At 49.0% G+C, this 13,937-nt stretch overlaps 1 protein-coding gene across 3 annotated transcripts in view; it reads right to left on the bottom strand.

Moving 5' to 3' along the window:
* The window catches only part of SULF1 (sulfatase 1), a 416,210-nt gene that overhangs the window by 79,111 nt on the left and 323,162 nt on the right, over positions 1-13,937 (bottom strand). The window lies entirely within an intron of this gene.

Below are 13,937 nucleotides of genomic sequence, written 5' to 3'. Positions count from 1 at the left end.
CACAGCACCATAATGGCTACACTGAAAACTGGGAAGTTTGGTATCAAACTTCTCAGCACAATAAATGCACACTGATGCCAGTGTACATTTTATTGCAAAATACACCCCAGAGGGCACCTTAGAGGTGCCCCCTGAAACTTAACCGACTATCTGTGTAGGCTGACTAGTTCCAGCAGCCTGCCACACTAGAGACATGTTGCTGGCCCCATGGGGAGAGTGCCTTTGTCACTCTGAGGCCAGTAACAAAGCCTGCACTGGGTGGAGATGCTAACACCTCCCCCAGGCAGGAGCTGTGACACCTGGCGGTGAGCCTCAAAGGCTCACCCCTTTGTCACAGCCCAGCAGGGCACTCCAGCTTAGTGGAGTTGCCCGCCCCCTCCGGCCACGGCCCCCACTTTTGGCGGCAAGGCTGGAGGGAACAAAGAAAGCAACAAGGAGGAGTCACTGGCCAGTCAGGACAGCCCCTAAGGTGTCCTGAGCTGAGGTGACTAACTTTTAGAAATCCTCCATCTTGCAGATGGAAGATTCCCCCAATAGGGTTAGGATTGTAACCCCCTCCCCTTGGGAGGAGGCACAAAGAGGGTGTACCCACCCTCAGGGCTAGTAGCCATTGGCTACTAACCCCCCAGACCTAAACACGCCCTTAAATTTAGTATTTAAGGGCTACCCTGAACCCTAGAAGATTAGATTCCTGCAACAACAAGAAGAAGGACTGCCCAGCTGAAAACCCCTGCAGAGGAAGACCAGAAGACAACAACTGCCTTGGCTCCAGAAACTCACCGGCCTGTCTCCTGCCTTCCAAAGAACTCTGCTCCAGCGACGCCTTCCAAAGGGACCAGCGACCTCTGAATCCTCTGAGGACTGCCCTGCTTCGACGACGACAAGAAACTCCCGAGGACAGCGGACCTGCTCCAAAAAGACTGCAACTTTGTTTCAAGAAGCAGCTTTAAAGAACCCTGCAACTCCCCGCAAGAAGCGTGAGACTTGCAACACTGCACCCGGCGACCCCGACTCGGCTGGTGGAGAACCAACACCTCAGGGAGGACCCCCGGACTACTCTACGACTGTGAGTACCAAAACCTGTCCCCCCTGAGCCCCCACAGCGCCGCCTGCAGAGGGAATCCCGAGGCTTCCCCTGACCGCGACTCTCTGAAACCTAAGTCCCGACACCTGGATAAGACCCTGCACCCGCAGCCCCCAGGACCTGAAGGACCGGACTTTCACTGCAGAAGTGACCCCCAGGAGTCCCTCTCCCTTGCCCAAGTGGAGGTTTCCCCGAGGAAGCCCCCCCTTGCCTGCCTGCAGCGCTGAAGAGATCCCTTGATCTCTCATTGACTTACATTGCAAACCCGACGCTTGTTCTAACACTGCACCCGGCCGCCCCCGCGCCGCTGAGGGTGAAATTTCTGTGTGGGCTTGTGTCCCCCCCGGTGCCCTACAAAACCCCCCTGGTCTGCCCTCCGAAGACGCGGGTACTTACCTGCAAGCAGACCGGAACCGGGGCACCCCCTTCTCTCCATTGAAGCCTATGCGGTTTGGGCACCACTTTGAACTCTGCACCTGACCGGCCCTGAGCTGCTGGTGTGGTAACTTTGGGGTTGCTCTGAACCCCCAACGGTGGGCTACCTTGGACCAAGAACTGAACCCTGTAAGTGTCTTACTTACCTGGTAAAACTAACAAAAACTTACCTCCCCCAGGAACTGTGAAAATTGCACTGTGTCCACTTTTTAAATAGCTATTTGTGAATAACTTGAAAAGTATACATGCAATTGAAATGATTCAAAGTTCCTAATGTACTTACCTGCAATACCTTTCAAACAAGATATTACATGTTAAATTTGAACCTGTGGTTCTTAAAATAAACTAAGAAAAGATATTTTTCTATAACAAAACCTATTGGCTGGATTTGTCTCTGAGTGTGTGTACCTCATTTATTGTCTATGTGTATGTACAACAAATGCTTAACACTACTCCTTGGATAAGCCTACTGCTCAACCACACTACCACAAAATAGAGCATTAGTATTATCTCTTTTTACCACTATTTTACCTCTAAGGGGAACCCTTGGACTCTGTGCATGCTATTCCTTACTTTGAAATAGCACATACAGAGCCAACTTCCTACATTGGTGGATCAGCGGTGGGGTACAAGACTTTGCATTTGCTGGACTACTCAGCCAATACCTGATCACACGACAAATTCCAAAATTGTCATTAGAAATTGATTTTTGCAATTTGAAAAGTTTTCTAAATTCTTAAAAGACCTGCTAGGGCCTTGTGTTAGATCCTGTTTAGCATTTCTTTTAGAAGTTTAAAAGTTTGTAAAAGTTTGAATTAGATTCTAGAACTAGTTGTAGATTCTTAAAAAGTATTCCAACTTTTAGAAGCAAAATGTCTAGCACAGATGTGGCTGTGGTGGAACTCGACACCACACCTTACCTCCATCTACAGATGAGAGAGCTAAGGTCACTCTGTAAACTAAAGAAAATAACAATGGGCCCCAAACCTACCAAAATACAGCTCCAGGAGCTTTTGGCAGAGTTTGAAAAGGCCAATCCCTCTGAGGGTGGCAACTCAGAGGATGAAGATAGTGACTTGGAGGGAAATTCCCCCCCTCCAGTCCTACTTAGGGAGAGCAGGGCTACTCAAGCCCTGACTCCACAAATACTAGTCAGAGATGCTGGTTCCCTCACAGGAGGGACCAACAACTCTGAAATCACTGAGGATAACTCCAGTGAAGAGGACATCCAGTTAGCCAGGATGGCCAAAAGATTGGCTTTGGAAAGACAGATCCTAGCCATAGAGAGGGAAAGACAAGAGATGGGCCTAGGACCCATCAATGGTGGCAGCAACATAAATAGGGTCAGAGATTCTCCTGACATGTTGAAAATCCCCAAAGGGATTGTAACTAAATATGAAGATGGTGATGACATCACCAAATGGTTCACAGCTTTTGAGAGGGCTTGTGTAACCAGAAAAGTGAACAGATCTCACTGGGGTGCTCTCCTTTGGGAAATGTTCACAGGAAAGTGTAGGGATAGACTCCTCACACTCTCTGGACAAGATGCAGAATCTTATGACCTCATGAAGGGTACCCTGATTGAGGGCTTTGGATTCTCCACTGAGGAGTATAGGATTAGATTCAGGGGGGCTCAAAAATCCTCGAGCCAGACCAGGGTTGACTTTGTAGACTACTCAGTAAAAACACTAGATGGTTGGATTCAAGGCAGTGGTGTAAGTAATTATGATGGGCTGTACAATTTATTTGTGAAAGAACACCTGTTAAGTAATTGTTTCAATGATAAACTGCATCAGCATCTGGTAGACCTAGGACCAATTTCTCCCCAAGAATTGGGAAAGAAGGCGGACCATTGGGTCAAGACAAGGGTGTCCAAAACTTCCACAGGGGGTGACCAAAAGAAAGGGGTCACAAAACCTCCCCAGGGGAAAGGTGGTGAGACAGCCAAAACTAAAACTAGTAAAGAGTCTTCTACAGGCCCCCAAAAACCTGCACAGGAGGGTGGGCCCAGAGCCTCTTCACAAAACAATCCTGGGTACAAGGGTAAAAACTTTGATCCCAAAAAGGCCTGGTGTCGAAACTGTAGTCAGTCTGGACACCAAACTGGAGACAAGGCCTGTCCCAAGAAAAGTTCCACTCCAAACTCCAATCCAGGTAACACTGGAATGGCTAGTCTCCAAGTGGGATCAACAGTGTGCCCAGAGCAAATCAGGGTCCACACTGAAGCTACTCTAGTCTCTGAGGGTGGGGTGGATTTAGCCACACTAGCTGCCTGGCCTCCTAACATGCAAAAATACAGGCAGCAGCTCTTTATTAATGGGACAAGTGTAGAGGGCCTGAGGGATACAGGTGCCAGTGTCACCATGGTGACAGAGAAACTGGTTTCCCCTGGCCAATACCTGACTGGAAAAACTTATACAGTCACCAATGCTGACAATCAAACTAAAGCACATCCCATGGCAATGGTAACTTTAGAATGGGGAGGGGTCAATGGCCTGAAACAGGTGGTGGTCTCCTCAAACATCCCAGTAGACTGTCTGCTTGGAAATGACCTGGAGTCCTCAGCATGGGCTGAGGTAGAACTAAAAACCCATGCAGCCATGCTGGGTATCCCTGAACGGGTGTGTGTAAAAACAAGAGCACAATGCAAGGCACAGGGTGAAAAAGTAGAGCTGGAGTCTGGAAAAATGGCCCAGCCTGCCAAGAGAAAAGGAAAGTCAGTTGGGAAACCAACTGCAACACAGTTAGAAAAAGGGAACCTCTCTTCTCAGGAAGAAGTTCTGCCCTCTGAGGGAACTGAGCCTTTGGAGCTTGAACCTTATCAGGTTGAGCTCTTAGGCCCAGGGGGACCCTCAAGGGAGGAGCTGTGTAAGGGACAAGAAACCTGTCCCTCTCTTGAAGGCCTTAGGCAGCAAGCTGCTGAAGAGTCCAAGGGCAAGAAAAATGGAACACATAGGGTCTATTGGGAAGATGGACTCCTGTACACTGAGGCCAGAGACCCCAAACCTGGTGCCACTAGGAGAGTGGTAGGGCCTCAGTCGTTCAGAGAGTTTATTCTGACCTTAGCCCATGATATTCCCCTTGCTGGGCATTTGGGACAAACCAAGACGTGGGAGAGGTTAGTCAACCACTTCTACTGGCCCAATATGTCCCAGAAGGTTAAGGAGTTTTGCCTCTCCTGCCCCACCTGTCAATCCAGTGGTAAGACAGGTGGGCACCCAAAGGCCCCCCTCATTCCACTTCCAGTGGTGGGGGTCCCCTTTGAAAGAGTGGGTGTGGACATAGTTGGTCCACTGGAACCTCCCACAGCCTCAGGAAATATGTACATCCTAGTAGTAGTGGATCATGCTACTAGGTATCCTGAAGCTATTCCCCTTAGGTCAACTACAGCCTCTGCAGTAGCCAAGGCCCTCATTGGTATCTTTACCAGAGTGGGTTTCCCTAAGGAGGTGGTGTCTGACAGAGGTACCAACTTCATGTCAGCATACCTAAAACACATGTGGAATGAGTGTGGAGTGACTTACAAATTCACTACACCATACCATCCACAAACTAATGGCTTAGTTGAGAGATTCAACAAGACATTAAAAGGCATGATCATGGGGCTCCCAGAAAAACTCAAAAGGAGATGGGATGTCCTCTTGCCATGTCTGCTTTTTGCTTACAGAGAGGTGCCACAGAAGGGAGTAGGATTCTCACCCTTTGAACTTCTGTTTGGTCACCCTGTAAGGGGACCACTTGCTCTTGTTAAAGAAGGCTGGGAGAGACCTCTTCATGAGCCTAAACAAGACATAGTGGACTATGTACTTGGCCTTCGCTCTAGAATGGCAGAGTACATGGAAAAGGCAACCAAAAACCTTGAGGCCAGCCAACAGCTCCAGAAGTTTTGGTATGACCAAAAGGCTGCACTGGTTGAGTTCCAACCAGGGCAGAAAGTCTGGGTTCTGGAGCCTGTGGCTCCCAGGGCACTCCAGGACAAATGGAGTGGCCCTTACCCAGTGCTAGAAAGGAAGAGTCAGGTCACCTACCTGGTGGACCTGGGCACAAGCAGGAGCCCCAAGAGGGTGATCCATGTGAACCGCCTTAAGCTCTTCCATGACAGGGCTGATGTGAATCTGTTGATGGTAACAGATGAGGATCAGGAGGGAGAGAGTGAACCTCTCCCTGATCTTCTATCATCAGACCCAAAAGATGGCTCAGTAGATGGAGTGATCTACTCAGACACCCTCTCTGGCCAACAGCAAGCTGATTGTAGGAGAGTCCTACAACAGTTTCCTGAACTCTTCTCCTTAACCCCTGGTCAGACACACCTGTGTACCCATGATGTGGACACAGGAGACAGCATGCCTGTCAAAAACAAAATCTTTAGACAGTCTGACCATGTTAAGGAAAGCATCAAGGTGGAAGTCCACAAGATGCTGGAATTGGGAGTAATTGATCGCTCTGACAGCCCCTGGGCTAGCCCAGTGGTCTTAGTCCCCAAACCTCACACCAAAGATGGAAAGAAAGAGATGAGGTTTTGTGTGGACTACAGAGGGCTCAATTCTGTCACCAAGACAGATGCTCATCCAATCCCTAGAGCTGATGAGCTCATAGATAAATTAGGTGCTGCCAAATTCTTAAGTACCTTTGACTTGACAGCAGGGTACTGGCAAATAAAAATGGCACCTGGAGCAAAAGAGAAAACAGCATTCTCCACACCTGATGGGCATTACCAGTTTACTGTTATGCCCTTTGGTTTAAAGAATGCCCCTGCCACCTTCCAAAGGTTGGTGAATCAAGTCCTTGCTGGCTTGGAGTCCTTTAGCACAGCTTATCTTGATGATATTGCTGTCTTTAGCTCCACCTGGCAGGATCACCTGGTCCACCTGAAGAAGGTTTTGAAGGCTCTGCAATCTGCAGGCCTCTCTATCAAGGCATCCAAATGCCAGATAGGGCAGGGAACTGTGGTTTACTTGGGCCACCTTGTAGGTGGAGGCCAAGTTCAGCCACTCCAACCCAAGATCCAGACTATTCTGGACTGGGTAGCTCCAAAAACCCAGACTCAAGTCAGGGCATTCCTTGGCTTGACTGGGTATTACAGGAGGTTTGTGAAGGGATATGGATCCATTGTGACAGCCCTCACTGAACTCACCTCCAAGAAAATGCCCAAGAAAGTGAACTGGACTGTGGAATGCCAACAGGCCTTTGACACCCTGAAACAAGCAATGTGCTCAGCACCAGTTCTAAAAGCTCCAGATTATTCTAAGCAGTTCATTGTGCAGACAGATGCCTCTGAACATGGGATAGGGGCAGTTTTGTCAAATGATGATGGCCTTGACCAGCCTGTTGCTTTCATTAGCAGGAGGTTACTCCCCAGGGAGCAGCGTTGGAGTGCCATTGAGAGGGAGGCCTTTGCTGTGGTTTGGTCCCTGAAGAAGCTGAGACCATACCTCTTTGGGACTCACTTCCTAGTTCAAACTGACCACAGACCTCTCAAATGGCTGATGCAAATGAAAGGTGAAAATCCTAAACTGTTGAGGTGGTCCATCTCCCTACAGGGAATGGACTTTATAGTGGAACACAGACCTGGGACTGCCCATGCCAATGCAGATGGCCTTTCCAGGTTCTTCCACTTAGAAAATGAAGACTCTCTTGGGAAAGGTTAGACTCATCCTCTTTCGTTTGGGGGGGGTTGTGTAAGGAAATGCCTCCTTGGCATGGTTGCCCCCTGACTTTTTGCCTTTGCTGATGCTATGTTTACAATTGAAAGTGTGCTGAGGCCTGCTAACCAGGCCCCAGCACCAGTGTTCTTTCCCTAACCTGTACTTTTGTATCCACAATTGGCAGACCCTGGCATCCAGATAAGTCCCTTGTAACTGGTACTTCTAGTACCAAGGGCCCTGATGCCAAGGAAGGTCTCTAAGGGCTGCAGCATGTCTTATGCCACCCTGGAGACCTCTCACTCAGCACAGACACACTGCTTGCCAGCTTGTGTGTGCTAGTGAGGACAAAACGAGTAAGTCGACATGGCACTCCCCTCAGGGTGCCATGCCAGCCTCTCACTGCCTATGCAGTATAGGTCAGTCACCCCTCTAGCAGGCCTTCCAGCCCTAAGGCAGGGTGCACAATACCATAGGTGAGGGTACCAGTGCATGAGCATGGTACCCCTACAGTGTCTAAACAAAACCTTAGACATTGTAAGTGCAGGGTAGCCATAAGAGTATATGGTCTGGGAGTCTGTCAAACACGAACTCCACAGCACCATAATGGCTACACTGAAAACTGGGAAGTTTGGTATCAAACTTCTCAGCACAATAAATGCACACTGATGCCAGTGTACATTTTATTGCAAAATACACCCCAGAGGGCACCTTAGAGGTGCCCCCTGAAACTTAACCGACTATCTGTGTAGGCTGACTAGTTCCAGCAGCCTGCCACACTAGAGACATGTTGCTGGCCCCATGGGGAGAGTGCCTTTGTCACTCTGAGGCCAGTAACAAAGCCTGCACTGGGTGGAGATGCTAACACCTCCCCCAGGCAGGAGCTGTGACACCTGGCGGTGAGCCTCAAAGGCTCACCCCTTTGTCACAGCCCAGCAGGGCACTCCAGCTTAGTGGAGTTGCCCGCCCCCTCCGGCCACGGCCCCCACTTTTGGCGGCAAGGCTGGAGGGAACAAAGAAAGCAACAAGGAGGAGTCACTGGCCAGTCAGGACAGCCCCTAAGGTGTCCTGAGCTGAGGTGACTAACTTTTAGAAATCCTCCATCTTGCAGATGGAAGATTCCCCCAATAGGGTTAGGATTGTAACCCCCTCCCCTTGGGAGGAGGCACAAAGAGGGTGTACCCACCCTCAGGGCTAGTAGCCATTGGCTACTAACCCCCCAGACCTAAACACGCCCTTAAATTTAGTATTTAAGGGCTACCCTGAACCCTAGAAGATTAGATTCCTGCAACAACAAGAAGAAGGACTGCCCAGCTGAAAACCCCTGCAGAGGAAGACCAGAAGACAACAACTGCCTTGGCTCCAGAAACTCACCGGCCTGTCTCCTGCCTTCCAAAGAACTCTGCTCCAGCGACGCCTTCCAAAGGGACCAGCGACCTCTGAATCCTCTGAGGACTGCCCTGCTTCGACGACGACAAGAAACTCCCGAGGACAGCGGACCTGCTCCAAAAAGACTGCAACTTTGTTTCAAGAAGCAGCTTTAAAGAACCCTGCAACTCCCCGCAAGAAGCGTGAGACTTGCAACACTGCACCCGGCGACCCCGACTCGGCTGGTGGAGAACCAACACCTCAGGGAGGACCCCCGGACTACTCTACGACTGTGAGTACCAAAACCTGTCCCCCCTGAGCCCCCACAGCGCCGCCTGCAGAGGGAATCCCGAGGCTTCCCCTGACCGCGACTCTCTGAAACCTAAGTCCCGACACCTGGAAAAGACCCTGCACCCGCAGCCCCCAGGACCTGAAGGACCGGACTTTCACTGCAGAAGTGACCCCCAGGAGTCCCTCTCCCTTTCCCAAGTGGAGGTTTCCCCGAGGAAGCCCCCCCTTGCCTGCCTGCAGCACTGAAGAGATCCCTTGATCTCTCATTGACTTACATTGCGAACCCGACGCTTGTTCTAACACTGCACCCGGCCGCCCCCGCGCCGCTGAGGGTGACATTTCTGTGTGGGCTTGTGTCCCCCCCGGTGCCCTACAAAACCCCCCTGGTCTGCCCTCCGAAGACGCGGGTACTTACCTGCAAGCAGACCGGAACCGGGGCACCCCCTTCTCTCCATTGAAGCCTATGCGGTTTGGGCACCACTTTGAACTCTGCACCTGACCGGCCCTGAGCTGCTGGTGTGGTAACTTTGGGGTTGCTCTGAACCCCAAACGGTGGGCTACCTTGGACCAAGAACTGAACCCTGTAAGTGTCTTACTTACCTGGTAAAACTAACAAAAACTTACCTCCCCCAGGAACTGTGAAAATTGCACTGTGTCCACTTTTTAAATAGCTATTTGTGAATAACTTGAAAAGTATACATGCAATTGAAATGATTCAAAGTTCCTAATGTACTTACCTGCAATACCTTTCAAACAAGATATTACATGTTAAATTTGAACCTGTGGTTCTTAAAATAAACTAAGAAAAGATATTTTTCTATAACAAAACCTATTGGCTGGATTTGTCTCTGAGTGTGTGTACCTCATTTATTGTCTATGTGTATGTACAACAAATGCTTAACACTACTCCTTGGATAAGCCTACTGCTCAACCACACTACCACAAAATAGAGCATTAGTATTATCTCTTTTTACCACTATTTTACCTCTAAGGGGAACCCTTGGACTCTGTGCATGCTATTCCTTACTTTGAAATAGCACATACAGAGCCAACTTCCTACATTGGTGGATCAGCGGTGGGGTACAAGACTTTGCATTTGCTGGACTACTCAGCCAATACCTGATCACACGACAAATTCCAAAATTGTCATTAGAAATTGATTTTTGCAATTTGAAAAGTTTTCTAAATTCTTAAAAGACCTGCTAGGGCCTTGTGTTAGATCCTGTTTAGCATTTCTTTTAGAAGTTTAAAAGTTTGTAAAAGTTTGAATTAGATTCTAGAACTAGTTGTAGATTCTTAAAAAGTATTCCAACTTTTAGAAGCAAAATGTCTAGCACAGATGTGGCTGTGGTGGAACTCGACACCACACCTTACCTCCATCTACAGATGAGAGAGCTAAGGTCACTCTGTAAACTAAAGAAAATAACAATGGGCCCCAAACCTACCAAAATACAGCTCCAGGAGCTTTTGGCAGAGTTTGAAAAGGCCAATCCCTCTGAGGGTGGCAACTCAGAGGATGAAGATAGTGACTTGGAGGGAAATTCCCCCCCTCCAGTCCTACTTAGGGAGAGCAGGGCTACTCAAGCCCTGACTCCACAAATACTAGTCAGAGATGCTGGTTCCCTCACAGGAGGGACCAACAACTCTGAAATCACTGAGGATAACTCCAGTGAAGAGGACATCCAGTTAGCCAGGATGGCCAAAAGATTGGCTTTGGAAAGACAGATCCTAGCCATAGAGAGGGAAAGACAAGAGATGGGCCTAGGACCCATCAATGGTGGCAGCAACATAAATAGGGTCAGAGATTCTCCTGACATGTTGAAAATCCCCAAAGGGATTGTAACTAAATATGAAGATGGTGATGACATCACCAAATGGTTCACAGCTTTTGAGAGGGCTTGTGTAACCAGAAAAGTGAACAGATCTCACTGGGGTGCTCTCCTTTGGGAAATGTTCACAGGAAAGTGTAGGGATAGACTCCTCACACTCTCTGGACAAGATGCAGAATCTTATGACCTCATGAAGGGTACCCTGATTGAGGGCTTTGGATTCTCCACTGAGGAGTATAGGATTAGATTCAGGGGGGCTCAAAAATCCTCGAGCCAGACCAGGGTTGACTTTGTAGACTACTCAGTAAAAACACTAGATGGTTGGATTCAAGGCAGTGGTGTAAGTAATTATGATGGGCTGTACAATTTATTTGTGAAAGAACACCTGTTAAGTAATTGTTTCAATGATAAACTGCATCAGCATCTGGTAGACCTAGGACCAATTTCTCCCCAAGAATTGGGAAAGAAGGCGGACCATTGGGTCAAGACAAGGGTGTCCAAAACTTCCACAGGGGGTGACCAAAAGAAAGGGGTCACAAAACCTCCCCAGGGGAAAGGTGGTGAGACAGCCAAAACTAAAACTAGTAAAGAGTCTTCTACAGGCCCCCAAAAACCTGCACAGGAGGGTGGGCCCAGAGCCTCTTCACAAAACAATCCTGGGTACAAGGGTAAAAACTTTGATCCCAAAAAGGCCTGGTGTCGAAACTGTAGTCAGTCTGGACACCAAACTGGAGACAAGGCCTGTCCCAAGAAAAGTTCCACTCCAAACTCCAATCCAGGTAACACTGGAATGGCTAGTCTCCAAGTGGGATCAACAGTGTGCCCAGAGCAAATCAGGGTCCACACTGAAGCTACTCTAGTCTCTGAGGGTGGGGTGGATTTAGCCACACTAGCTGCCTGGCCTCCTAACATGCAAAAATACAGGCAGCAGCTCTTTATTAATGGGACAAGTGTAGAGGGCCTGAGGGATACAGGTGCCAGTGTCACCATGGTGACAGAGAAACTGGTTTCCCCTGGCCAATACCTGACTGGAAAAACTTATACAGTCACCAATGCTGACAATCAAACTAAAGCACATCCCATGGCAATGGTAACTTTAGAATGGGGAGGGGTCAATGGCCTGAAACAGGTGGTGGTCTCCTCAAACATCCCAGTAGACTGTCTGCTTGGAAATGACCTGGAGTCCTCAGCATGGGCTGAGGTAGAACTAAAAACCCATGCAGCCATGCTGGGTATCCCTGAACGGGTGTGTGTAAAAACAAGAGCACAATGCAAGGCACAGGGTGAAAAAGTAGAGCTGGAGTCTGGAAAAATGGCCCAGCCTGCCAAGAGAAAAGGAAAGTCAGTTGGGAAACCAACTGCAACACAGTTAGAAAAAGGGAACCTCTCTTCTCAGGAAGAAGTTCTGCCCTCTGAGGGAACTGAGCCTTTGGAGCTTGAACCTTATCAGGTTGAGCTCTTAGGCCCAGGGGGACCCTCAAGGGAGGAGCTGTGTAAGGGACAAGAAACCTGTCCCTCTCTTGAAGGCCTTAGGCAGCAAGCTGCTGAAGAGTCCAAGGGCAAGAAAAATGGAACACATAGGGTCTATTGGGAAGATGGACTCCTGTACACTGAGGCCAGAGACCCCAAACCTGGTGCCACTAGGAGAGTGGTAGGGCCTCAGTCGTTCAGAGAGTTTATTCTGACCTTAGCCCATGATATTCCCCTTGCTGGGCATTTGGGACAAACCAAGACGTGGGAGAGGTTAGTCAACCACTTCTACTGGCCCAATATGTCCCAGAAGGTTAAGGAGTTTTGCCTCTCCTGCCCCACCTGTCAATCCAGTGGTAAGACAGGTGGGCACCCAAAGGCCCCCCTCATTCCACTTCCAGTGGTGGGGGTCCCCTTTGAAAGAGTGGGTGTGGACATAGTTGGTCCACTGGAACCTCCCACAGCCTCAGGAAATATGTACATCCTAGTAGTAGTGGATCATGCTACTAGGTATCCTGAAGCTATTCCCCTTAGGTCAACTACAGCCCCTGCAGTAGCCAAGGCCCTCATTGGTATCTTTACCAGAGTGGGTTTCCCTAAGGAGGTGGTGTCTGACAGAGGTACCAACTTCATGTCAGCATACCTAAAACACATGTGGAATGAGTGTGGAGTGACTTACAAATTCACTACACCATACCATCCACAAACTAATGGCTTAGTTGAGAGATTCAACAAGACATTAAAAGGCATGATCATGGGGCTCCCAGAAAAACTCAAAAGGAGATGGGATGTCCTCTTGCCATGTCTGCTTTTTGCTTACAGAGAGGTGCCACAGAAGGGAGTAGGATTCTCACCCTTTGAACTTCTGTTTGGTCACCCTGTAAGGGGACCACTTGCTCTTGTTAAAGAAGGCTGGGAGAGACCTCTTCATGAGCCTAAACAAGACATAGTGGACTATGTACTTGGCCTTCGCTCTAGAATGGCAGAGTACATGGAAAAGGCAACCAAAAACCTTGAGGCCAGCCAACAGCTCCAGAAGTTTTGGTATGACCAAAAGGCTGCACTGGTTGAGTTCCAACCAGGGCAGAAAGTCTGGGTTCTGGAGCCTGTGGCTCCCAGGGCACTCCAGGACAAATGGAGTGGCCCTTACCCAGTGCTAGAAAGGAAGAGTCAGGTCACCTACCTGGTGGACCTGGGCACAAGCAGGAGCCCCAAGAGGGTGATCCATGTGAACCGCCTTAAGCTCTTCCATGACAGGGCTGATGTGAATCTGTTGATGGTAACAGATGAGGATCAGGAGGGAGAGAGTGAACCTCTCCCTGATCTTCTATCATCAGACCCAAAAGATGGCTCAGTAGATGGAGTGATCTACTCAGACACCCTCTCTGGCCAACAGCAAGCTGATTGTAGGAGAGTCCTACAACAGTTTCCTGAACTCTTCTCCTTAACCCCTGGTCAGACACACCTGTGTACCCATGATGTGGACACAGGAGACAGCATGCCTGTCAAAAACAAAATCTTTAGACAGTCTGACCATGTTAAGGAAAGCATCAAGGTGGAAGTCCACAAGATGCTGGAATTGGGAGTAATTGAGCGCTCTGACAGCCCCTGGGCTAGCCCAGTGGTCTTAGTCCCCAAACCTCACACCAAAGATGGAAAGAAAGAGATGAGGTTTTGTGTGGACTACAGAGGGCTCAATTCTGTCACCAAGACAGATGCTCATCCAATCCCTAGAGCTGATGAGCTCATAGATAAATTAGGTGCTGCCAAATTCTTAAGTACCTTTGACTTGACAGCAGGGTACTGGCAAATAAAAAT

The sequence above is a fragment of the Pleurodeles waltl genome, chromosome 2_2 (genome assembly GCF_031143425.1).
Source record: "Pleurodeles waltl isolate 20211129_DDA chromosome 2_2, aPleWal1.hap1.20221129, whole genome shotgun sequence".
Taxonomy (NCBI): Eukaryota; Metazoa; Chordata; class Amphibia; order Caudata; family Salamandridae; genus Pleurodeles; species Pleurodeles waltl.
This window is presented reverse-complemented; position numbering and strand designations above follow the sequence as displayed.